We start from the raw sequence: 26,299 nt of genomic DNA, 5'->3' as shown, positions 1-26,299 counted from the left end.
ACGCTGAGCATCAATTCATTTCTGGTTTAGGTCATTGGTAAAATTATCGGTAAAAGATTGTTGAGGATTTAAGTTACAAACTTCTCAATCAAGACAAAGATTCAATCAAATCCAACCTAATCAGATTTTGATTGTCCCTCCATTGTCTTATCCTGTACAAGGCTGCGGGGGACTGGAATCTGCCCCAGCTGCTGTTGGGGCGAGAGGTGGGGTACAACCTGGACGGATCACCTGTTATTTAATTGAATGTTTTATTCCTCATTCAGACATATTTCTAAAATGAACCTTCACACAGATGTTAATGTAACAAGAACCCGCCAGTGTTTCATCCTGGGCTTTCTTCCCCTTTCAGGAGGACGAGAGGAGGCGTCACACAATTAAACATATCTATATAGGGTCATACTCAAGAGGTTGCACTTTTACTAGCTGCAGTTGCTACGGCAACCCATTCTCTCTGCAAATCTCTGGTGAGCCATTCAAACACAGAAGCACACACGCACACACACAGGAGCTGAAATTCTTGTCACGTCGTTCCCATCACGTCCAGTAGGGGGCACTCGCTTCTTTCACCAAACATGGAAACCAGGTTCTTCAAAGGAAAAAGATATATTTTTGTCTCTCTTTTGGGAGTTGTGCTACAGCTGACGCCAGAGTGACCTCCTGTTTATATAATGGATTTTGATCGGAAAACACAGATTTCCAGCAGCCTGCTTTTTTCATTACTTAAATTTGACGATATTTATTAAGTTAATGTTGCAGCCAAATTAAATGAATCAATAGTTTGAAACTGCAAGTGCTTGCTAAGAACTTTGCAAGGGCTTTGCATAAAAACTTCCTGGATTTACTGATACACAGTGAGGCTGTTTTTAAAAGACTTATGTTTTAGAAGGGTTACTAATGGCGTGGGGGGGGGGGTTGAAGAACTTACAAATATTTCATCACATTAACATGGACACAGCATCGTTCTACCAGGTGTGTTTAATAACACAGACAGTTGCAAACAGACAGAGGACTTAACAATCTTACTTGTACAATTTAACCAGCATACAATTACATTTATCAAGTTTTGTTCTCATTTAAAGCAAAGCTTGTGAAGATACAAGGCACAAAATGGAAGACTGCAGCAGTTGAGGATTTCTTAATCGAAAACTGCAAAGATATTGGTAACATTAACCTTTGGAGAACCTTTTTTCTTCAGGTAAATATGCACGTTAATGACTAAATAAGCAGAAGATTGTTTTGTTCCGCCCAAGGCCAGAAGAGATTGTGCTTGGTTTCACACATAAGAGAAGCATTTTTACTGTGTTGTGATTTTCTGGGTTTAAAGGGGCATTGCCATCCGAGAGCATCATTTGCTAAAAAGCATCAACACAATGGCATAATCCAAATGGTCAGTGTCACATTTTGAAAATCTGGTTATATTCACAGTTGTTGCGAATAAACAATAATATTTGACAACTGGAAATGCTGAGCATGTGTAATCAAGTAGACTACAATGACCTGATTTACGGTGGGAAAAGAGTCTTATGGCGCTAATACACATTTGAAGGTATTTAAAGATAGTAACTGCATCAACCACCAGGGGCTGCTGTCATGTCACTTATTATTTCATGCAACAACACAGTATAATTAATTAATAACCTGAGAGCAGAGAGATAATGCAGTATATTCATAAGTTACTAAATGTGAAAAATATGAAAACAAGTATTTGGTATTATTATTATTGATACAGGGCGATTAAAAAACATGAAAAAATTTATCGGGCCTCTTTGCTTTTAACTGGCACAATAAAGGGAGTTTCCTTTATTTTATTTCTGGGACCCATGAAAAAAGATTATACCAGATTGTGCGCAAACTGGAGTAGGTGTATGCTTCCTCACCGCTAACCACCCACAAGAAAAAGCCATCAAAGTACATTTAGCATCCAACATAATCACACACGATCATAGTAATTTAGAAAGATGGCCGTTGCAAATCAATAACTCTATAAATTGTCCAGCTTGTACTCAATACTGCTGCAAATCTATCACCTGTATGACATGTAAAATAAACAGATTCATACAGAAAATGAGGTTGTTCAGATACCAAGAAACCTCATTGATTGACCTTAAAACGAGCCATTTTGGTTTTCATTGAAGATATTAAATGATGTCTCCTTAGACGAAACATTCTCCCTCACAACTTCACATTATCATGCAGCTTTACTGAGCCAGTAACGTCTCTGGTGTATTGTTAACAAAGGATGAATATTATAGAGTAATATGATATTGACTGTCCCATGTTTGAGCACGATAAAAGTCTCTTTTTGGTTCGGAGGTCACAGCTGTGACAACATCGCTCATACGTGGAGCATATGGCTGATCTGTCAGTCCTGCCTGACCTGTTTCATCACCGTGAAATATTACAACATTTCTACAACCTCCAGCTTGGGGGTGTGCAAGAGGCTAAATTCTATAGAATCAAAGGCCAGCAGAAAGTTGGAATATGCCCAGATTTCAAAAATAAATGACACTGAACCTGATGAAAAGCTGTGAGACACAATATTGTTCCAACTATTTCATTCTTTTTTTCAAGGACGTCCGTGTTGTCATTGTTTTTATTTAACAGAAAACTTTTAAAGCTGCTCTTTGTCAGTTTAGTTGGACATTTCAGTGATTTCAAGTTTAAGACTAAATTTTTTGTTGACTTCTTGAATGAAAAGTTTGTGTGAAATGAGTGAATGGGCAAACAACCCAAAGCTGTCATTAAGCAGGGGTCACTGTAAATCCTGCAGGATTTCTGGCCTTTAATGAACGCCATTAATGGGAAATCTTGTGACCTCAGAATTTACACACTGAACAATTCCCATTATGCCTCCATGAAATGAGAGACGTCTGGGGGCAGGCGATTATGCCTCTGTGGTTAGCCGTTGTCACTGGGATTTTCACTATAGTGACTGGAATTAACATGTCTTAAATTCTCTCCGCCCCATAGCTAATTGAAACAAGTAATCTCCAGAGTTTGCCTTGCACAGAGGGATGGGGAGGACTCAGCGGCATAACATGTTATCCTCGCAGCAGACACGTTCAACAAGAGCGTCTACCAGAACACTGCAGCGGAAAGCACAGCAAGAATGGGTCTCCTGGTGGAAATAAATTTTGTATTCATTCTCCACAGCTGAATAATTCATTTATTATACTAACTATGCTAAACAGAAATAAAACACTGGTTTGAGGATGTGACAGAAGGCAGAGAGCCGGTGCTTTGTGGGAGATGTAAAACACTCTGTTCAATAATGTGCACAAGTAAGATGAGCTCAGATTTGTGTATATATATATATATATACAGTATATATATATGTGTGTGTGTGTGTGTGTGTGTGTGTGTGTGTATGTGGTCCCAAGACAACACCTCACAAGACTGTCAGAATGTAGCTGGAATTTGCTCCAGCAGAGTGGGGATGAATATTCAGAGGCTCAGCTGCCGCCAATGCCCACAGAGACATGGCACACACCTCTCAAAGGAGGACCCCCCCCCCCCACACACACACACGCACACTTCCCTCCCCCTTTTAAACCCCACCCCCCCACCCTCCACTTTCCCTTGATGTGGTGGAGTCAGTCCAACACTCCACAGGTGTGACCCATCAGACCTGTGAAAGCCTCCACACATCACTGGACCCCAGGAAGGGAAAAAGAGCAGCTACAGGAAGCATCAGGAAAATGACTCCATCCATCTATCCACCCATGTTTGGTTTGACTGATAAATGAAGAAATGTTCCCTACTCGAGGATGGTTGCATCAATCGCATTAAAGTTCCACATAATAACAATGTGTGCCTTTTTTTCTTTTTTTTTGTGCTGGAAAAATGTCGCACATGTACAGTTTTGCATGCCCCAGACATGATTGCTGCAGAAAATGTGACACACACACACACACACACACACACACACACACACACACACACACACATGCGCACACACACACACACACACACACACACACACACACACACACACACACACAAACCTGCTAGCATCTAGATTGAGTTTTCTCACTCAGTGATTGGACTTGATATCTTCGTCATGGTCTACGCACAGCATCCCGAGCGCCCCGAGAATACTGCACAGGCTGCAGCAGCACCTGTAACGTCTGAGGCGACCCACAAGCGTCACATTTGAAAGAACCACATCTTCTGTTGCCACACCGTGGAAATTGAATCGCACCCCGTCACGTTGTTGACAATCTGACTGTCAGAGAATATGATTATATTGGATATTAAAATATTAATTGGGTGAAGGAGAATGGCAGCAACGTGTCACACAGCCCAAATGAACTGGCTTTTTAAAATTTGACTATAATTCATGGGTTTAATCAGGTTTGTCTGTCAGTGACAAAAAAATACTACTGTCTGTTTCTTCACAAAGGAAATGTCTAATGAGGAGGCGTCCAAATTAAGATTTAAAGGCTTTGTTGAGGCACCACTAAAGCGTTGGTGGTACTATCACATGCTTTCACCCCCACCCACCCCCACTCATTGATGGTGCATTTGTGGCGTGATAAAGGCGGTGTGCCGCGATGCATTTAACATCAATCACATCCAGAGCACAGGGCGCATTCTTTGGTCTATCAGCTGGAAAGCGCTCTCGCCTCGGGTGTGGGATATGTGCTTCTTCACTGTGTGATCCCGTCAAAATCGGATCCTTTCTTCGTTGGGAGCTGCTTCAGCGAACGGCCCCACTGGACGAGCTGTTTAGTTCTCATCCGCACGCAGACCAAAGTTGGTACTTAAGACTTTCAGCACCACTTTTCCGTGGACAGCGCTCGCAAGGATCTAGGGAGATCGACGCAGCCGCATGTGGATTCTTCTCGGACTCTACACTCACGAACAATGTTTAGATTGTGATTGTTTTTAAAAAAGCCAGCGTCGCTCTGGAAAACCAACAAGATATGATTTTTCCTTTGGATATGGGTCACTACTTATAAAAAAAAAAGAAAAGAAAAAGAAAATGAAAAAAGATACGCCGCGGGAAGCGGAAAAAAGGTAAGTTGAACCACCCAAGCTGCAGAAATGTGTCATCTTTAAATATTTGTGGCAAAAAACCCCAAACAAAAAACCCGCCGCTATATTAATAAGTTTTAATTTAGAGTTTGAAAAGATCCAGATGCAAAATATGAGGACTGACACATTCTTCCAACTTGCTTTTTCCGTGATGTTTTAGTTCTGATATTGATTCATGATGGACAGCGTTATTTTCATAGAGGTGGACGTGTGTATTACTCATAATAAGTGCAACGCCCTGGACTGTAGGTGCATTGATCGTTGTCGCACGATAAGGCATAACAACGCGTGTTGTGTGGATACCTCTCTCTCTCTGTCTCGCTCTCTGTCTCTCTCTCTCTCTCTCTCTCTCTCTGTCTCTCTCTCAGTGAGCCGCTCGCTCTGCAGAGGCGCCTCAAGTCTCACAAAATATGATAAAATAATCATTAAATCTACAATCTGCTGGAACTACAGGATTTAAAAGCAATCAAAACCTCGTAAAGCAAAGAGGAAACCAGAAAGCACGGATTCTTTTCTTTAACACAAGCCTTTCCTGAGTGACTAATGCAAACAGATGCTTCTTCTCTCCCTCGAACCCCCCCCCCATTTAGCCCATCTCTGCCTCTCTCATTGTGTCTCCTTCTCATCCCTGAAACAAGTTGAGTCACGTAGGGAAGCACCCTGGCTGGCTGGCTGGGTGGTGTTTTATGAGTATATGGGTGGATGGGGTGTGGAGGGGTTTGGGGGCGGGGTAAACGGTGTGTGAACCATCGATATTCAGTCCCTGTGCTGTGCAGATGTGCAGCCTCCTGGCAGTGGAAGCGAGACTGGAGACAGAGGTGGAACTACTGATGTGAGTCTGCGAACCCCCCCAGCAAACTTTAATAGGCTGCTTAATCATGCGCCATTGTTAATTCAAGGCCATCATTTGTTGACAGGGATGCTTAAACATTGTTGTTTTTTTTTTCTTTCTTGTCGTCCAATGAGAAGGCTGGAGGTTGTGGTCAACCATTGTAAGACAAGCACAGATACCTGACACACACTGAGCCCACGGTATTAATACTGCTTCCATTTTGGGCTTCTCCCTTGGGCCTTTTTGTGGGGCCCGAGATTGGCTTTGTGCTATCTTACCCTCATAGCTTCAATTAACGTGTGTGTGGGGGGCTGGTATGATTGCAGTCAAATATGCCATTGTCTGCATTCTCTCTGAACTTACAGCCAAGAGGGGAAATGTTCCTCATATCAGCGGGCAATTATCTAAAGGGCCTGACTCAGCGAAACACAGATTTTAATTCAATCTTGTCCAGCCTCTGAGCCCCCGCGAGATAGATTTTATGCCTTATGTTAGGTTTTTTTCTTGTTGGCATGTTCTTCATAACTGCAGTGACTGATAGCCTACCTGGATCTAGCTACAAAGCACGCTTAAGCAATCTCCCGCATAGAGCGATTGGAAGGAATACCATGTGTGTAGATTGTAGCTGGCTGAGAGGTGCAGGGCTTACTCAAAAACCCTTAGATTTATTTCTCCCAGCTGGTCCTGGCTTATCGTGTCCTCTGAGTTAGTTTAGTAGTGCAGACTCAGCGTAAGACTGCTGGTTCTCCTGCGTCGAACTTCTCTTTAATATGGCATGGGCCAGAGAGTATGCAGCAGTGAGGAAATACTGGAGCGTTGCATTATTACACAAGATCAAGCAGGCAATGAAAATAAATGCTTGTTTATTCTGTGTGTACAGATTTCATGTATGAATACATTTACTTGATGAGAGCCATGACGATCAAAGTGATTGAAATCATTCCAAGAGGAGGAAGGCAAGAGCTTGTTCTCTCCAATCTTTTACTTAAGCTGCTGCATGGATCCAAGACTGTAATTTAAAAAAAAAAAAGTATATGTGTGTGTGTCTGTGTGTATGTGCACTGTTTCCCAAAACAAACCCTTGGTTCAACTCCCGATAGACCTCCGTTGTTCCCTTTACAAAGGCTTTTGCTGGAAATGGGATGTGGGAGTGCAGTGTGTGGAGCCCCGGTTCCAGCTTCATTCTCCTCCCGGCAGACGCCATCTGCTCACTGGGGAGGTTTTCCAAACAGTTTTATAGTAAAGACAAGGGAAATGAGAAACATGGCTACACTACAAACACAGTATGCTCAGCTTATTTCCATAAAATGAAATAATAGGTCACTTAATTGGAAAGAAAATAGACGAGTAAATACCTAAATAAACACATAATCTGCACTAATTCACACCCTTGTGTTGCATTTACATGTACGCACGCCTGCACGTGTTTGCGAATGCTATTATCATCATCCGTATCTATCTCACAGTCGGCAATTTCTTTTTTCTTTTTTTTTTTCCCAAAGCTTTTAGCGGATTCCACCTGACATCACTTTGCTGCATTCTACGTTTCCCTTATAACCTGTGATCAAGCTGATGCTAAAACTGAGGGATGTGTGATGGGTAGGAATTACATTAATTGTATGGCTAAGTGCTATCTAAACTCACGGGGAGGATTCTTAGGCTGACGGATGAAAATTAGAAGTTTGCCCTTGTAACCATATTAACTGATCATTTTTTTGATGTAAGGCTGTTTCAGTTGAGTGCACCAGGCTATAAACTCAACAACAGGTAGAAATTAGACCACCAAACACCATTTTAATGTCGGTAATACATCTTTTGAAGTAAACTGCCACAAAACACAGCCTTCAGTTGACTAGTATGAATTCAATACATAACGGGGATTTGGCTCTTATTATAGTTACTGACATTTCATTAATTTTGGACTAGCGTGGAAATATGGTTCAAATTATTAACAATGGGGAGAAACAACAACAGAAAGAAACCAAAGAGTGATGTTGTGCATTTCCTGAGTCATCATACTCACAGATTCTTCCTGGGGCAGCGTTGTGTGAAATGGAGTGTGAAATGAGTGCACTTAACATCCCTGCAGTGGATTATACACATTATCTTACATGAGGGTTCAAGAGCATCTTGCCTCTTGCCTGTGAATCCGTCATCAAGTTACATTCATTTTGAGTCGAGTCCATTTAAAGCTTCCAACCTACCCGAACCTATGTGTTCAATCAGAGTACCCTCGGAGTTCCACACCTGAGCGAGGTAACATCATCAAAGATGTTTTCTCTAATTGACTTAGCAAGCAACACCGGAGCTTTCCTGATGGCATCATAAGTCGCTGGAATTACCTAAGTAGACATTTACATTTCCTTGGCTCTGTTTTGTTCGATAATGCAAACTCATCAAGATGGTAATAGCACTTGAAAAGATAACTTTAGTTCACAATTATGTTGTGATAAACTCACGCGGAAATTCAGCTGAAAGTAGTCCAAAAAGGTTATTTTAATCTAACATGCATTAAGTAAACTCAATATTCTTATTCACAGATCAGCTTAGAACTTTACTGCGATGTCATGTGCCCACAGCCTAACCTCCTGAAGTCTCCCTCAGAAGAGTCGCGTGATGTCATCGCTGTCGGCTGATTTAGACGGGTTTAGTGTCCCACCTGAGGTGTTAGGGCAACAATGCCCCCTGTTGTCTGACAGCTGGTTTGAGCTCATCCTAGTTTAACATTCCCTGGGCTCGTTTCCAGATCTCCTCTTCCTCCCCGATTCAATGGTGGTATCTGCTTTTTTCTCACCTAATGATCCTGGCCTGTTCCCAGTCCATGGTGTAGTTCTGTCACAGTCGGAGGAAGCCAGATTTTCCTGGTCGGCTTTCCACTCAAGTAGGGCGTTCAAACCTGGATAAATCAGCTGACGCAACACACCGCAGCAGCATCCGCTGACCGGTTTGAGGAAGCCTGCAGGAATTTTGACAATCCAAAATCAATTTGACCCTTTAAAAAAAGCAGCTCGTTCTCATTTACCACGCATTTTTGGACCCTTCCCGTTTAGTGATCGTTATATTTATTTGGATAAGTGGCTGGACACAAATGTCACTGTGAGTCAAGATTTCTGCAGTGCAGTTTAACACAAGACCCAATACCCAACATACTTAAACCTTATTTGACCAAAATGAAAACATGCAATTTTTCTCATTATGGGAGAAAAACCACCATTTAGACTCACAAAACCTTTTATTTTACACCTGTCAGAATAACATATTTGCAGCTCCCAAAGTATTTGAGCAGTTTTTCATCAGCCACAGGCCCACTGTGCATCACAGGTATGACTTATCCTTCTAAAAGTGGCTTCAGTGCACAGTGCAGTAGGGAAATACTGCATCATGAAGGATCAAAGATAGAGCCAAGTATGCACAAACAAGTCCGACAGCTAATTGTACTGATGAGCCCACGTGTCCATGTTTGATAGACATAAACAACCGCATGGTTCTTATCTGGGGGTTGTCAAAGCTATTCTGGGATCCCACAACTGCAGAAAACCATTAAAGTGTGGCGGAAGTTGACAAGGCAAGTGGGTGGAAAGTGGACTCGTATAAATAGGCGCAATTTCATCATTAAATTAATCACTAAATACTTCATGCATCTCAGAAACTGTGATAGTTCATAAATAATTAGATTGAATTTACTGTCAAATCTGCAATAACTTTTCTCAACTCCTCGTTAGACGTCTGTAAAATAACTCAGATATAAATCTTTGTTTTTGAGACGTAGATGCGGTGTATTTAAGCGCAAATGCTTGATCATTATTCAGGTGATATGGAGTAGTGAATTGAATTTGGTAGAATTACATGGCTGCGACACAGAAGCAGTACATTAAGATTATTTCAAGGATACACAGTTCCCCTGGTTCAACAAACACTGTACTTTGCAGCAGGAAACACTGTGTATTACTCAAGTTCTGCAAAAACTTTTACCCAAACCACAATGATTTCCGAATCTTAACCGAATGTTTTTGTGCCCACATCTTACACATCAGAAAACGCTATTATGTCAGGGACTGCAGTTTAAATGTCAATGAAATACAATTTTTAAAGTTACAAAATAACATTAAGAATGCTTCGATGGTGACGCAGAGACTTTGTGTGTCCACTCATATTTGTTCAACTTTCCATTGGCATTGTCAATGCTCAGTGTGTATTGCTTTCATGTCATGTTACCGGACGTTGTGGCGCCACCATGTCGTGTGTTAAGAGGTATTTTTCTACTCATTTCACATATTTCTATGAGCTCAGGTTTAGAGTAACATTACCATTAGTTCAGATTTGTGTCACTGGCTGTCTGATATTCACTCTCCTGATTTTTCTTCTTATCGTGTCTATGAGCTCCTGAGGGAAATATTCATCTTTTTAGCAGCTAAATGCTCCGCTGTGTTCAGCCACTAAATTTGTCTGTTTGGTGCGGGGTAGTTAACGAGAAGCATCTTTACCAGAGCGTTCTCGCTGCTGCGGCCTGCTGTGTCTGAAAAGTGACTGTGAAAGAATATAGATCATAGTGCCTTTGAGTCTTAAAGTATCCGTCATAACACAAAATAGATCCTGGTAAATACTGGTAAGATAGTTGGCCAAAATATACAAGAGATTTCATCTTGCATGTTTTTAATTACCTTTAAAGTAAGACAAAATTAGAGCGGAGTTCATTAAAGCAATGAGGCTGGAAACTAATTAGCTTCTCAACAAACAACATTAAACCAAGTAAATATATAAAAGAGCTTACATAACTGATACTGCACCCCTCCTGAACTCCCATAGCCCACAGCTACCCTGAAGTTCGCCACACTCCAAACCACCACGTTCTCTGGCTGCCACAGTCCAACTATGCATGAATGAACTGCATTCAGATACAGACGTGGGCACCTGGGTAGTGCGGCGGCCTGTTAAGTGTTTGGGTTCCCTGAGCTGCCTCCAGCATGGTTAGGGCCCTGCATAGACATAACTGGTTGCTGCACTACACACACACGTACACACACAAAGACAGCGGTGGCAATGTGAACCTAAATGTGTACAAATAGTTGTGACAGGGATGGGTGGTACCCTTTCTAGTGGTCAAACCTGCACCTCTGGCCTGTTTGAACTCAAATATTGTACTTTTGAGTGAAAAAAAATGTACTTTTCTCCAAAAGTGTACCTGTAAGTGCAGAACTGTTCTTGTGTCGTGTGATCATTTGTGAATGTGTAACAACTACTCAGGTGGTGGTGGTGGGGGGAGGGGATAATTACTTGTTTAGTGCCTACGGCTCTGCTTTTGGCATAGCCACCGACGAAGTCCCTCCGGGCATCCAGTCTGTCCATGTGTCCTCATGTCTGGACAGTCACTCCTCGCGTCTGTATGCAGGTCACGCCATCAGGTCACGCCATCAGGTGTCTCTTTACTCTGCCTCTGTTCCTTTTCTCCTGTGGATTCTAAACGAGGGCATGTCTTGTGATGCTGGATCCAGGCTTGTGAAGCGTGTGGCCAATCCATCACCAACATCTTTGATGGATTTCCTCCTCTGCGGGCAGATGTGCTGTTCTTTACCACAATTCCTGGTAGCTGATGGTATCTGGCCAGTGACTTTGGAGGATTTTTCAGAGGCAAGTGTTGATCAGCAGAACATGCCTCAGCGTAGATCTGAAGGATCCTGATCCTGATGTTGGTCAGATCTGATGACTGGGGCTGATGGGGTGGGGTGGGGGGGCTGTTGGGGTAATTATCCTGCCACCTCACGGGTGAAAAGATGTAGCCTACAACTGCCCGCAGAGTGTCAGGTGTGTACATGATATACAATAGGAGAGAAAATGTGGAAGAGGACAGACAAAGGTGCAGACACGAGTGGTCCTAGTATACTAACAGACATATTCTCAATGCATATTTTCTAGACACAAATGGCTCCCCTAAAAAAGAACCGCAGACTGTTAATTTCAGTCTTCTTTCCAAACCAAAGTGTGTGTATGTGTGTGTTTTGACGATACCAGAGAAGGGAGGACTTGCTGCAAACAGGCGCTGGTGTTACCATTCACATTTGCCACTTATTTTCCAAACCTCACCTGTGATTTCCTTTCTTGCTATTCATGGGTGGTTGAGTAATATTTGTTGATTTCGGTGCTTCGCCAGTGCTGCACCTGCACAATAGAAGAGAGCCTGCTGTCATACAAGAACTATTCATGTTTACTGCATTGCTCCTCTCCACTACCTTTACAACATAGCACAAGCAATGCGCTTTTAGTGGTATAAAACTGCTCTTCAGTTCTTTCCTCCCCTGAATGTGGGAGGTAGTGGACAGAAGCAAGAGTCCTCTGTGTTCATGTCGTGCCGCACTATACATATCCCGCGTTCATACACCGAGGTGTTGCTGAAACCTGCAGTAGTTTATTTTTTGACTGCTAGGAACAGTGCAACATGTTGCAAACACTGATGCATCAGCATCTTGTGAAATCGACACGTAATTATTATTATATCAGCAAACTAAGGCTTGGCTACATGGACTGCGCATAAGATGTCAGCGTTCACTATCATTTTAGATCCGTTTTTCTCTCAACCTGAACACACCACTATTTTTACCAGCTAACTTGTTTTTAAATAAGGAGAGCTTCCCCGTGGTGCTGGTAATGATGATGAAACAGATGCAACAGCTGATAGTTACTAAAGACAGTGTCCAAACACAGCGATGAGTAGAGAGTGGGAAATCCTCCATTAAAAAAAATTGAACAACGCACACTCACACAGGCAGTCAGATTCCCGTGTGTGACGTTAGATGTGTCCGAGTGTTTGTCTGCAGCCTCCTTCGGCTTGTTGTTGAAGGGTTATTTGAAGCAGGGCTGTGTGAGGTACTGATCCATAGTATGATGTGCTGTCTTCAATGCAGAGTCCAGAGAAGTGGTAGTTCTCCAGCTCAGCGTTGCATTTCAGCCCTCAAAATGAACACCCAGCGATATAAATGCATATCCATCCAGCATTTTCACCTCTTTACTATCCCTGTCGAAATGTTTGTGGAGTGTTGAGCACATGGCTGGATGAAGAAGATCTGGATGATACAGGATGTTGCTTCAGTAAACAGATGTTTTAGACAGTTTTACTGAGGTTATTCAGTCTCCATTAGCTTCAAGCTAATTATATATGGCTGGTGTTTTCTGACTCGTGGAGTCACCAAGAAGTCATGCAGGGAGAAATGATATCTTTGAGAGTTAAAGGCACCTAACTGTGAGTACTTGAAAGGCAAATTTCACTTTTTGGGTGAAATTAAGCTTCATGTTTCTAAATGTTTAATCTCTCATCCAAAAGGCTTCGTCAGTTCTCAACAGACTGGTGGAAAATCTCATGTGTTTAAGCTTTTATTAACAGTCACTGAGGTAAACTGGGGATTGAACAGAGACAAACGGGGATCTGATTTCACGTGGCACCGTACGAACCACTGAATCTTGTCTGGGAGCTGTGGAGGGTCAATACATGTAAAGACAGTTTGTGTTGTTTTTTTTCCTTTAATGAAAAATATGAATTACACCTTTTGTTATGAATTCATACGGTTTAAATGCAGTCATTGTTCCAGTTATTACAGTCATGTACACAATAGGATCCAACTAGAGAGAATAACACCTCAAGCTGTTGGTAGCAAAGGGACCTGGTGCAGACATATATGTCAGGATGGTGCAATGAAATAGCTCAAAAATGTCTTCGTGAATAGTGTGCACACATCAGAATTATGCTGCACATTACACCTTTTGAACCCATGCTGAGTGACTTTTAGGTCAGGTGGTTACAGAAATTTGCAGATGCACTACTTTTTACTTTGAGCCGTCCTGCAGCTTCAATTGGGACTGCACGGAAAAAAAATCTGTTTAAAAAGTAAAGAAAAATACTGGGTTTAAGTTTGTTTCTACCATGACTCCCTCTGAAGCAGACCGGACTTCTGTGCCACCACACAACACAGGTGTTGATAAAGGGGATGCAATTATTGGTTCAGACATCAGCATCACAAATGGATGCCTGGGCCGTTACCTGGGGACAGCTCCGGTTCTCACAGTCACACTCTGTCGGTTGGGAGGAAGATGTTTGATTCAAGAATTGGCTCTGCTCAGAAATAGATTTCTGGGCTTGCTCTGATGAGATTAGCGCGGTGCAGGTTTTGGAAGAATCGACAGAACATGAAGAGAGCTTTATAGCTGCTATATGGCTGATGTTCCCCAGCATTAGCGTCTATGGGCACCAAAACGAAGTGTGAGTCCTCAGATGTCCTGGGGTGAATCATTTAACTTTGCAGCAGATGATTAAACTGTCTCTTCCTTCTTTTTACCAGCATGACAGGTTGACAGTTTGACAGTTAAACCAGTTTTATTTGGGACCTGTGGTGCACCGTTTACAGCCACCAGTGGCACTGGTATATTAAAGTGAACTGCAGAGTTTGCAGCCACTGTTGCCGATGTACCTGCAGGCACACAAACTTAATCTGACATGGCTCAATTCATGTCATAATCTATCCCAATCATTATTCAATCATTACTCAATCATTACAATTTAGATTTGAATTTATTGTTGCAAATAATTGTGTTTGCACACGCTTGATTTTAAATTGTTGAAAGATGCCACTAAAGAAGGAGGGACAGAGGGAGAGATGGAAGGCAGAGCGGAGGGAGGAGCAAGGAGAGAGGGATTCAGGCCAAACTGAGGTGTGTGAGTTATTCCTGTGCTAGCATTTGTCATATTGTTGTGAATTAAAAGTAACTGGAGCAGAATTAGCAACATTCACAAGTGAATATTTACAGAATCTGTGTGTTGTTGCTCTAATCCTCAACATGTGGGTATCCTTAACGGAAGCCTCTTAAAATAAAACAGGAAAAAAAAACAACTATAGCTCTTCTGACCAACTGCTGTGCCACACGTATAAAAGGCAGAACATGATTTAAGTTGCTGTGAATATCTGTCTCAACCACATCCACCTACACTTTGCACGCAGAGCACAAAAGCATTTGTGCACGCTGTTCAAAGGCAAACACACACATGCACATAAAATGACATGCTCAGTGAGATATCCACTTATTACAGAGCACATGACGTATAATATGCATCTACAAACAGGCTAATCACACATGTTCATACAGTGAAGGGGGTGGATGCAAAGAGTGAGTCCATGAGCTGTATGAGAGCTCTTCTGACATCCCTCTAGCCCACCGTGGGTGTTTTGTCTTTCCCGCGAGGGATGCTCGTTTTGCGGAGGCAGGTTCAGATCTGGGATTAATGAAAAGCTCCATCTTAGTCATGAAAAGAGCATTTTCACAATCTATTTAACATCCTGCATACCAGAGGCTCACATTAGGCTCTGTTGACTTATGCTCGCCTACAGCGGTGTTTTCTGATGCATTCATTGCCACTGCTGTGATCTTCAGTGGGTAGGCTACCCCCCTCCAGCCGTGCCCATTGAGTCTCTTACATTTCTCATGTTCGCTGTCAAGAAACTCATTCTTTAGTGCGGACGTGAAATGTGGCACACAACTGGACGTCTGAGGGGATTATTAAAGACGTGAGTGTAATAAAGCTCGCCAAGACTTAAGTAGTTTTTAGATGTTTTTCCTCCAGCTGATGATTCAGTGGCACGGAGCATCATGTCAGCCAATTTAGTCAAACCTTTTCAGGTCAAGCGCAGGCTTACCAGGTCGTAATATTGTCACGAAATATATTTCTATCTCAGTGGCCAGGTTGGCCTGACAGGGATTACAGTGGTGTAACAGGCTGCTGAGGAAAAATGCGCAGAAGTGCATTCCACGAGAGCTGGATGTTATTTCAGCGGTAGATTCTGGTGAATTATTTAGTGCAAATGGTTGTAATTACATAGTGACTAGAGAGGGCGAGTAGCTTGTGGGTTTTTTTTTTTAGATCATCGCGGGCTCGCAGGACTTCCTAATGAACTCAAAGGCATTCCAGGAATTGCAGCACGCTCCCACCTTGCCTCCCTACCACCACCCTCCCTATCAGTGCTCCGTCAGCGATTTCTCTCCTGTCAGTGCCTGGCGTCAGGCTGGCCCTCTTAGAGCTTTTAAAAGGCTGTTAAAGGTCCTTGTGAAACACCGACCCCATCCCTCTGCTGCCACCCAGCCCACCCTCAAAGCCCTCTAAGCAATCACAGCTTCTCGGGATGTCAGCTAGCATTACTGGAACCCCACCACTACCATCACCACCCCCACCCCCCATGCCTGTGATCAGGGCTCAGCCAAGCTGTGGAACTGGGGCAAAGCGAGGGCACTTGCCCCTGGTAGCAAAGATAACGTCTGGCCATCTCTGGGACTTTCGAGGATCGTGATGTGATGGCGTGGGTGATGAATGATGGTGAAAGTAATGATTCATATGTTGGTGTAAACACAGACTGACTAGCGCAGCAAAACAAGATGCAAGCAGGGACTCAAATAAGGCACTAAAATGTCATCCAAACTTCTCTTTTATGACGTTGACAACTGGAGGGCCCATTATGTGGCTCGTGTCCTGTCCAGGCTGGTTTGTCTGTCAAGGTAAAATGGCTGGAGTGCAAATTCTGTTTGACAGCAGACGTTTCCCTTGGGGAGCCAAAGTGGTGTTAACCTGTTGCTGACAACATGATGATGAGCACCTTTCATTAAAAAAAGAGAAGCTGCGATGCTTCTCTGAAAAAATGCAGGTTCCAGTCTTCATGCCAAAAGGGAGAGGACACAGCTCGCTGACATGACTTTTTTTTGTCACCACTATACACGCTCCAAAAATGAGTTAATGATAAATAATATATAAATTTAAATATATATAAATAATAAATGAAAATGAATATAAAAAAAAAAAACTATTTAGTATCTATACTCCATGGCGGAAGAGGACCCTATGTCCCCGCTGGACTGGAGGACTCCCATGAAACAGGTTTGAATCCTGTCACAAGCCGACCCACGTTGCAGATGCTGGAATAAACATTTACCACGAGGACTCATTTTTGCTTAAAGCTGCACTTGGCAGCCGTAACTGCTCCAAATGGAAGCAACAGGTTACCATTTTGACAATTCACTATCCAGAATTCGTTGCTTGAGGCAAAACCCCATAGCTGGCAGAAGAAACATTGCTGAGACATGTGTTTCAGGGTTCATTATAAGACATTGTTTTATAATTTTGATTTGTCATCTCCGTTGGTGTACAACAGCAGAATTAATTTAGGATAAACAGGGTTTCAGTAACATTGGATGGAGTGTTGGCTTGAGGCTGCATTCTGACTGATACAACAAATGTGTTTTAAATAAAACTCTTTCCTGCTGAAGCTTCAAAATGTGACGAGAGCCCCCAATGGATTCTGAATAAATACTGCACACTGTTGCTGAAATATTGACTGTCATCACATTGTCACACTGCTGAGAATGTTTGACAGATGTTCAGTGTCTACTAGGGAGGTAAGGTGTCAAACTGTGTGGCATAAAAGCAAATCCCCTGCCAGAATTTTGCAAAGTGACTCATCGCCGGGAAAATGACGAGAAGCTTTGCTGAAAAAGTGCCATCGTGGGGACAAAACACACCGCTGACAATAATAATTATGATACATTAAAACAACTGTGCAATCAAAAGATTGAAAAATAAATTTGCATTGATTATTTAGCAGGACAAAAAGGGAAGAGGTGTTGCATCCATTAGGGACTGCAAGCAGAATGTGAATGATGACATTAGGAGAGGTAAAGTAGCTTGGATCTCTCAGTACACGCTATTGTCTGAAGTACCCTGGCAGCTAGAGTATGGCTTCAAATTAGACACAGCTCCCACACCTACAATCTATCCACAAATCATTACCAGCCTAATGAGCAACATCAAACCCTGACATTTCTACAAGTTACTGCCATCTCCATGACAACTAGGATCTCAGAAAAGAGCTATTTGTCATTGGCACTTCCATTTCCTATCCTCGCTGTAGGTTTAATCCCCCGAAACTTTATATCATCAAAATTTGGCTCCTCCGAAACGCTTCAGTTTCAAATTGTCTGCAACTGCCGCTAAGTGCAGCGCAGGACGGTGATACATGTTTTTCCCTTTTCAACACTTGCTATCACGGTGACCGCTCAGTCTTCCATGACATGTGTTTTTCTTTTTCTTTATCTGGGTGAGTCATTCATAAGCTTAGGAGGTGCACAGTGTGATAGTAGGATTGTGAGAGAAAACCACTTCTTCACCCAGGATCCTTTAATTATCAGAAAATCAGCTTTGATACAAACTAGAGTTATTGTAGAACCCCAAACCTCAAATGTTTACATTTTCAACCAAGGGATGAAGATTTTCACTTTTCATTTATTTTAGAAAAGGGGCCGTTTGAATGGTCCCTGGCTGCCTCAGTCAACCTAAAGGCTGATCTCAGTCACTGTTCATGCTTACAGCGACAAAAAAAATGCACCATAATTTCTATTTAAGTCAAGAGCGAGCTATTAGGACATTTGCAGCCATTCTTCTGATGAAAAAAAAAAAAACAACACACAGTCGTGTGTAGTGGCATTTTGAAGCAACCACTCTGGTCCCATTTGTTCTGCCCGCCCTGCAGCAAAAACAGAACCGTTCCAATTGAGTTTCATTCATTTAAAAGCCTTGGGGATCAAGTCATCATGCAAGTAGGAAAGGAAAATAGACCTTCTTAGGAAAAAAAGGAAATTCATTGTGCATGTGTTGCTTCTCAAAATGTTTGATAAAAGTGCTCCAACTGATTGCAGCGACTAATGTCTAAAGCGTCAATCGGGACTATCATGCTATCATGTTAGCCGTTGCAGATTGACCCGAGTGTTTCAGGCGTAAATCTAACCTGAGCATTTTCACAACCAGCTTAAAATACTGCATTTTCCAAAGAGAAAAAAAAGGAATAGCTGGCATTTTGCTAAGCGTATTCTCAGGGAAACTGAATGATCAACTGTTGCTAATTTGAAGTATTACACATGGACAATTGTGCATGACTTAGCTGAAGATATCATCAAATGTTTCATGAGAAAAGAAAATACACTCTATCAAAAGGTCTCTGTTGCTAGCCTGCTTGAATGTGAGACTCTTGTCCGCCACAATGTCTTTGTGAATATTCTCAGTTATCCAGGTCATCGCAATTCTCAAAAAAATGATCAAACTCGGCAACTGGGGAGGTTGAGTCCAGTTGCCGAGTTTGATCATTTTTTGAGAAGTCCTCCACAATGTCTTCTCGGGGAAGTGAGAAATTGTCCTTGTGGCAAAATTGTTATAATCTTTATCATGAAAGCAATGAGGCCTGTTAAGACTTTACATGATCAAGGAGAGTAGGATTATCATTCCATGCACATACGAGGGTGCAGCCATCACAGGGCTGCAGATCCTTCTGCATGTATGTGGGAAGTACTGTTGTGATGTGATTACAGTGTAATGTGAGCAAAGCAGGACTTGTGTACACGGTGCTTTTATGTTGATGCACTTAGCAGGAGAGACAATGTCGCTACAGTAACATATGTAAAGTCATCAGCCTTTACCGGCACACGCTAACACTATTCACTTTGTTATTGCCTTAATGGCAAATCCAATCCATATGGGCCTCAGTAGGGTTTTCGTTTTACATGCCACCTGCATTATCAACATATGGAATTACTAAAATGAACTGTTTCATTAAAACACGCATTTTCTTATTTGTGGATAAAAGTGAGATGTTTGAAGGTCATTTCTAGCTGCGCGGCTTCCCGAATGGCAATGATAGATGGGCCAACATGGTGGTCCAGTCCAACATATCTTAAACTGTTCCGTTGATTGCCATGAAACAAGAAATCAGCACATAAAATCACCACAAACTCAAAACACTGCATTTTGTTGGTCTGTAATGTGTTAAAATTACATGGCAACACTGCAGAAACATGCCATTGTGAGTAATTTAGAATCCTTTATTCTGAGGTGGACACATTTTGTCTGTTGATCTACAACACCAGGGGTAAAGGGTGGTGTTTCCTGTTGTTTTAACACAAGAGAGCCAGCATCAGACCGGGTGCTTTGCAATAGGAGATGGGTGTTCCAATCCTCTTTGAGTCCCATTTACAGCACTTTGTTTCACAACTTTAACCATGATGGTTTCCTAACCCTTAAAGTGTTTTTTTATGCCTGAAATTAAGCTTAAGCTTAATTAAGATATTAGATCCAACCTCTAATTGCCTGGTAAATTGCAACCCATTTTGACCGTACGTGGTGTTTAGTGACCCTCCTGCACTGCTGGGAAGATGCATAACACACATGTGCACCAGAGACTTACACCAGCTGTGACGGCTACATCCAGTTAGCCCTCTGCTAATCTGAATGTGCTGAACTGGATTTTGTTGCCCAGCAGAGGAGGCATTGATTTTCTTTTTTCCATTGTTTCCACGGTGATGTCACGTACTTTGAATCGATGCTTTGTGACCCCCCCCCCCCCGACAATGCGCACACAAACACACACACAAACATATGTAATGTTAAGGTTGTGGTCATTTTTGTAGTCATTTCATGAATTTCGATGAGACTCTGTCATGATTTTGTGGTCACCTGAACCTTCCCTCTAGGCAACAGCACGAGGGTGGACATTTTCAAAGATGTAGCATGAATCGGTGATAAATTTAATCCAGATATTCATGTTCACCTCAGGTGGAACTGCAGTAAATTCAGTGATCACCTGACATCTTGTCTTTGCACAAGATATATAAAGTTATTTACGGCTTTAAGAAGCTGGAGCAGACAGTGGTTTGTAAATACTGGTTTGTTCTTGTTTTATGTAAGTTTTGCTTCCTTTAGGAGACTCTTACTACAGTAGGTGTTCTGGATGACATTTGGATTGTGCTCCAAGTATGTGAAAATGTACATGAATTTATGCATCTCCCTGTCACACACACTTTATTCGTTGTATGAGAAACAACTGGTTTACCTGTGGATGCAGGCCTAGTGTGTGTGTCTGTGTCTGTGACTGCGACTTTGTTTCTGTGTGTAGCTTAAACGTTTAAACTCCTCACAGCATTTTGGTTGGCAGTTTAATATGTGACACAAACTATTTATTTTTATAATCAAATTGATTTTCCCCTCCTTTTTTACAAAGTAGTGCTGCCCTCCAAATGGATTTCCAAATATACTGCTTCTTCTTCTTTTTTTTAAACATAAAGGGCTCGAAATGGGAAAATAGATGTAATCATAAAAGGTTTTTCTAGGGTTGTGTCACTTAATTATCACCCGATTAAGTGGTCTGGGGAGAACTCCTCACATGATGGCAGGATGAGGCTGCGAGCGTCATCAAAGTAAAACTCGTTAACTAAAACTGTTCCAGGCAAAAGGAGGAATTACGAGGCCAGTATCACAGGGGGAGACTCCCAGCAGTGTGATGTCAGACAAGACAATGTCACAACTGAATTGGCTCACTGGACAATACGCTGCAGCCTGGAGGCATCAAGGTTTTGGTTTGCCCATTCTTGCTAGCACAATATCTCAGGAATGCCTGGGAGGGCAAACGCCTGGCTCAAATGTCCACTGGGACTCAAGGATGAACCGCAAAGACTTGGGAGGTCAGAGGTCAAAAGGCAAGGTCCCCCTCACCTCATATGTGAGCGATATCAGTCCCATTCTGGTCAACAGGATACCTCATGAGCTGCAAGAGGGAATTTCATCAAATTTGGTAAAAACATCCACTGGGACTCAAAGATGAACTGAAAACATTTTGGTTTTAAAAGGCTTCAGGTCAAAGTCCCCGTCAGCTCACATAAATGAGAAATGAATATGTCTTGCACAACTATAAGGATCTTCTTCAAATTTGCCACAAATGTCCACCGGTACTTGAGGACGACCAGTGAACACTTTGATGACCAAAGGTCAAAGGTCACCGTGACAGGCAAAAATCACAGTAGCATCCAACTGCCATGGGGCATTTTTGTTTTATTGAAAAAAAAAACGACAAAGGGAGTTTTACTCAACAGAGGGAACACATACGATGTCTCAGACACCCTACTATGTTGTTGTTGTTGTTGTTGTTATTTCAATGGGATTTTTGTACAGGAAATGAAATATCCCCCCCCCCCCCAAAAAAAAAATTGCAGTCACGCTTTGCACTCCATAAAATTGTCTGTGACATCCTTCTTTCCTGCCCCTGAAGACTTGTTACACTGTTCAGGGCAACTTGTGAAAGCATGGCAGGGGAAACTGATGCTTGGATTGTGACATGAATGCAGACAGGGTGCCTGTGTCTGAAACAAAATCTGTCTCCTCCAACAAGGTCCCTGTCTTTTTCCATTCAGATAATCTCATTTGAGATTGCATTGTAATGCTGTCTTCCCAACGTGTCACGTAGCAATTACAGACTTGCGAAGACCCATACTTTAGGCAAGTGTACATTCTTGATGTTTTTAGCCTGATGGTTTAAAAAAAAAGAGATATTTGTTTATTGATGTGCGCCCATGTCTTCTCCCAGAAGATGGAAGGAATTGCATGGGCCGGCCTCCCTTGTCTTGTTGGTCAGGATAGTCACAGTATTGCTTAAGCTTTTTATTCCTCTATGCTGGTGAAAGCAGTAACCACAGACATAAACTGATTAAAGTTCAGAACTCAAAGGTCACAGTGACCTCAAAAAGCCTTTTTAGCCTGATGAACACGATGTAGCAATAGTGCCTTGAGAGAGTTCCTTTATACTGGGAACAAACGTTGACTTGAACTCAAAGTTGACCATTGCATTGTGCTCCCTGCTTCAGCTTAGAATACAACTGATTGATTCAGGGAACATCTTCAGAGTGAAGCATCATTGAAAAGCGACTCTAAGATGAGTGTTCCTGACTGAAAGCCTTTTATTAAACATATGCAGTGTATTACATGAGTCTATATGGAGGTAAACTGCAACTGGACTTGGTGGCAGCACGCAACCAGGAGGCAATCATTTCTGTTTCAGATACAATTTTGTTTGTATTTTGTAATTTAGTTAAGTGCAGAAAGACAAAAAACATGTGCTTGACACGCAATTAAGGTGCACAGCTGCAAAAGGTGGTGTGATTTTGTGACGCCACAGACGGAAAATGATAATCAGTAATTGCGGCTCATACAGCTGCGCTTTGGTTTAGGTCACTGAATCATTGTGGTTTGAGTTTGAAGTCAGTTCGCAGCACATCTCATGCTGCTTCTGTTTGGACTCTCCCTGTAATCAGGACCACGTTCCCTCTCAAACCGCAACCACGTCGTGAGAGTCTAAATGTGACCATAGAAAGATAAGTCCTGCTGTAGTTAATGGTGAAGAATTAAATGTTCTCCAACATGAATTAAGTAATAAACACAATCTAAACAATATCACCCCCCCCCCCCCCAGAAAAAAAAGATGCTCTTTCTAAATAGTTGTGTGTAAATTATGGTAGGAATGAACCAGTGCACTGGCAATGTACACTGGTCTTTGGCAAGATTTGTTGAATCCCATTCAAGCTGAAGTATCTTCTTAGCCAATTACACGTCCCTACAGAACCAGTAATGCCACGGCACAGCAGAGGTCTGTGTGAGCCTGCTTTTTTTTCTTTCTTTTTTTTTCTTCTCACTGTCTAAACAACAAAACTGTCTTCACTTGAAAGATTTTCAACCCCCCCCCCCCCCTCAACCCACAAACCTTTTATTGTGAGCTTGAATTTAGCTCAAGTATGAGCACAGTCACATTTCAACAAACAATTTCCCAGTTTTTATTGACAAGCTCTTTCAGAGATAACAAAGATATCAGCTATAGCTCAGAAGCTGTAGCCAGTTAGCGTTTTGTTGTGTGTGATGAGCTAAAACTGGTGAACAGAAGGAGATCCAGCCAGTGCCATAAACATGCATTACATTGCCCACCTACAGCTTTGGAAAACAGACCTTGTACTGCAACATCTGCTACAGGTCTCATAGGACTTGCGGGCTGGAGACTGCTGGCTTGCACTTCTGAGAGTGTTTGACTTGGATCCACAGAGGTTGGAGTATAATCAGAGCTGTGTTCTTGAAAAGCAAAAAAAAACAAACAAACAAGAAAAAAAGGACATGCAAGTTAATTCAAAGAAAATATAACACCGTTTTTTTTTCATAGCATTTTGTCGGAATACATCTGAAAGGTACATGGGAGGGTGAGGAAACATGTTTACACTGACAAGCTGGCTGTATGATGAATCAGTTAGTCTCTGCATAGGAAGACGGAGGAAGTCTGTGTTGAACAGCCTACAGATCTACTAAAGATGATCCTTCAAACAATGAAAAAACATGCATAAACAGTTAATTTACAAATAAAACAGATCTTCAAAGTACAGCACTGGAACAGGATGAATCAATAGATGGTTTGATGAGGATGATGTTGGACCATGGGGATGATGTCCAGTGTGAGAAACTCACACTGGCCTACACGCTAGAGCCCAGCCAACACATTCAAGAGGCCTCCATGGCTCTTTCATGCACGCACCTCTTTGATCACTACGGGCTTGTAACACCTGTCATCGTCACCGGCTGGAATTGAACTCTGCACCGTTGGCACGGGAGTTGGATGCACTAGCAAGGAGGCTGAAATGCGTTAGCATCCCTTGCAAGTGTGTCTCTTGAGGTGCACCCAGCCAGCTCTACATGCTGGTCACCGTTAGGACGAGACTGCCACTTGACTCCTGCGCCGTGCCGTTTCATCCGGGCTGGGTCACGGGGGCTTCACCTGGGCTCAGGGTTTACGTGGGCTTGGGCCCACATAAGCTAGAAATATGAGCCAGTGAACATGTGCACTGCAGTGGTCCTGGGTGGGCTACACTCTTCGTCTTCAGGCCCAGTTTGGAGTCCATGGAGGGCCCATCGTCAACTCCAGAATTCAAAACAAAGTGGGCTGGTTTCCATTTGGTATCCCAAAATGGCCCATGTGGATTCAGTGAGCAAATAACTTGTTTGTAAAACGATCTGAGAATATAGCGTATGATGTTTTTTGATAAAAAGTTTGTTGTTCTCAGAATGTTCTTCCCAAAGTGAGAGCAACATTCTATAAAAAAAAATTCTAAAAATTGAGGCAACAGATAAAAGTGCCAAGTTTCCAGTTTGCCTTATTTCTCATCTGAAATAATTAAACATCCTCAGCTCTCATTAAACTTTAGAAAGCACGACAACAATATCTTTGACATCATTAGAACTCGGAACATTTCCCGCTCGCACGTTTGCTGAGAAAATCATTTTGAATTGACGTCAAATCGAATCAGAGACAATCTGCATGCAGTTGTGCATCTTCTGATTCTCAGCTGAGTGAATAAATAGAACTTTTTCACGATCTGCCACTTAAGCTCTCAATGATCCCAGTTGCTTCTGTGTGGGACAAAGCTTTGCTGTGTAATCCTATTGTGAATTTACAGCTCATTTCTGCATTGTCTCTAACACATCACATCCCACACGCATGTTTTCCATTGCAATGATTCTAAAGTTGTGGTCAAACACGAGTGCAGGTGTCACATTCCTCATCCGATCATTCGGGGACATCAGTGAATAAAACACTGTTTTTTTTGTAATCCGATAATTCTAATATTTCCAAACTCAAAAACATTTATACGGTTATGAAAAATATCTTTCTGTTCCAGCGGTTTATGGAGAGATAAAAAAAAAAAAACACAATTTCATGAGATGTAACCTTGTTTGTCCAGATATAAATGTTGATATAAAAACACCTACAAGTATTATCGTATCAAATGGAGCCAGATAGGATAGACTAGATTGTTGTGATAATAAAAGAAATAAAAATGACATATAAGATATGGTTTGCACTTACAATAAAGAAGACAAGAGAGGCGTAAAGGGGGATGAGTGAAAAGAACACATGGTCTCTCATCTTTTCTGTATTTACGGAATCAAATCTTTATTTTTTTGAAACTCGGTCAAACTTATCTGATTGTAGCACATCAAACTTACTCACCACTCCCGTCAGTAATTGATAACAATGTTATTATTTTCTTTTATTAGCCGCATCAGGCTCATTCAGACCGTCTCCTCCATGTTTCCTTGTATAATGTTCCGATTTAAAATACTGTTTATGCTATAAAGCTTGGTTGAATACTGGAGTTTATAGATGTGCATCAATACTACCTAGTGTACTGAATATTTAAACAATCACCCGTGTAAGCCCAGTGCTTCCCATGTGGCAGTAGTCCAGTGTTGTAACCAACCCTTGGCTGTGACGCTGGTTCATCATTGTCTTGTTTTAAACTTATTTGTGATGAATGCATCCATGCCAATATATTTTCTTCGGGAAAGCATGAATTTAATTGTAACTATTTTTGTTTTGTATAATTAGATTATCCTTCTCTTTTATGAAGCAGCTTTGCTATTGTTTTGGAAGCCTAATTGGACACTTGAGTTTTTTGTTTTTTTTTTGTGTGTGATTTTTTTTTTTTTTATAAACTTCTGAGTTTCTCTTCTACTTTCAGTTTCTTGTGCTTCTTTTTCCCCCTGGGTTA

The 26,299-nt window shown here is 42.0% G+C and overlaps 1 protein-coding gene across 1 annotated transcript in view; it reads left to right on the top strand.

Annotated features, from left to right (window-relative positions):
• Positions 1-4,341: 4,341 nt before the first annotated feature.
• Positions 4,342-26,299, top strand: part of grm4 (glutamate receptor, metabotropic 4) — a 174,639-nt gene continuing 152,681 nt past the window's right edge. Inside the window, exon 1 of the mRNA XM_086199992.1 lies at positions 4,342-5,022. The gene's annotated coding sequence lies outside the window, so the exon portion shown is untranslated. The remainder of the gene's footprint in view (positions 5,023-26,299) is intronic.

Source organism: Aulostomus chinensis, chromosome 3 (genome assembly GCF_037954235.1).
Source record: "Aulostomus chinensis isolate RoL2024-O1b breed Wild chromosome 3, RoL_Achi_v1.0, whole genome shotgun sequence".
In the NCBI taxonomy this organism is placed as follows: Eukaryota; Metazoa; Chordata; class Actinopteri; order Syngnathiformes; family Aulostomidae; genus Aulostomus; species Aulostomus chinensis.
Note: the sequence above shows the minus strand (reverse complement) of the source record. Positions and strands in the feature narration are given on the sequence as shown.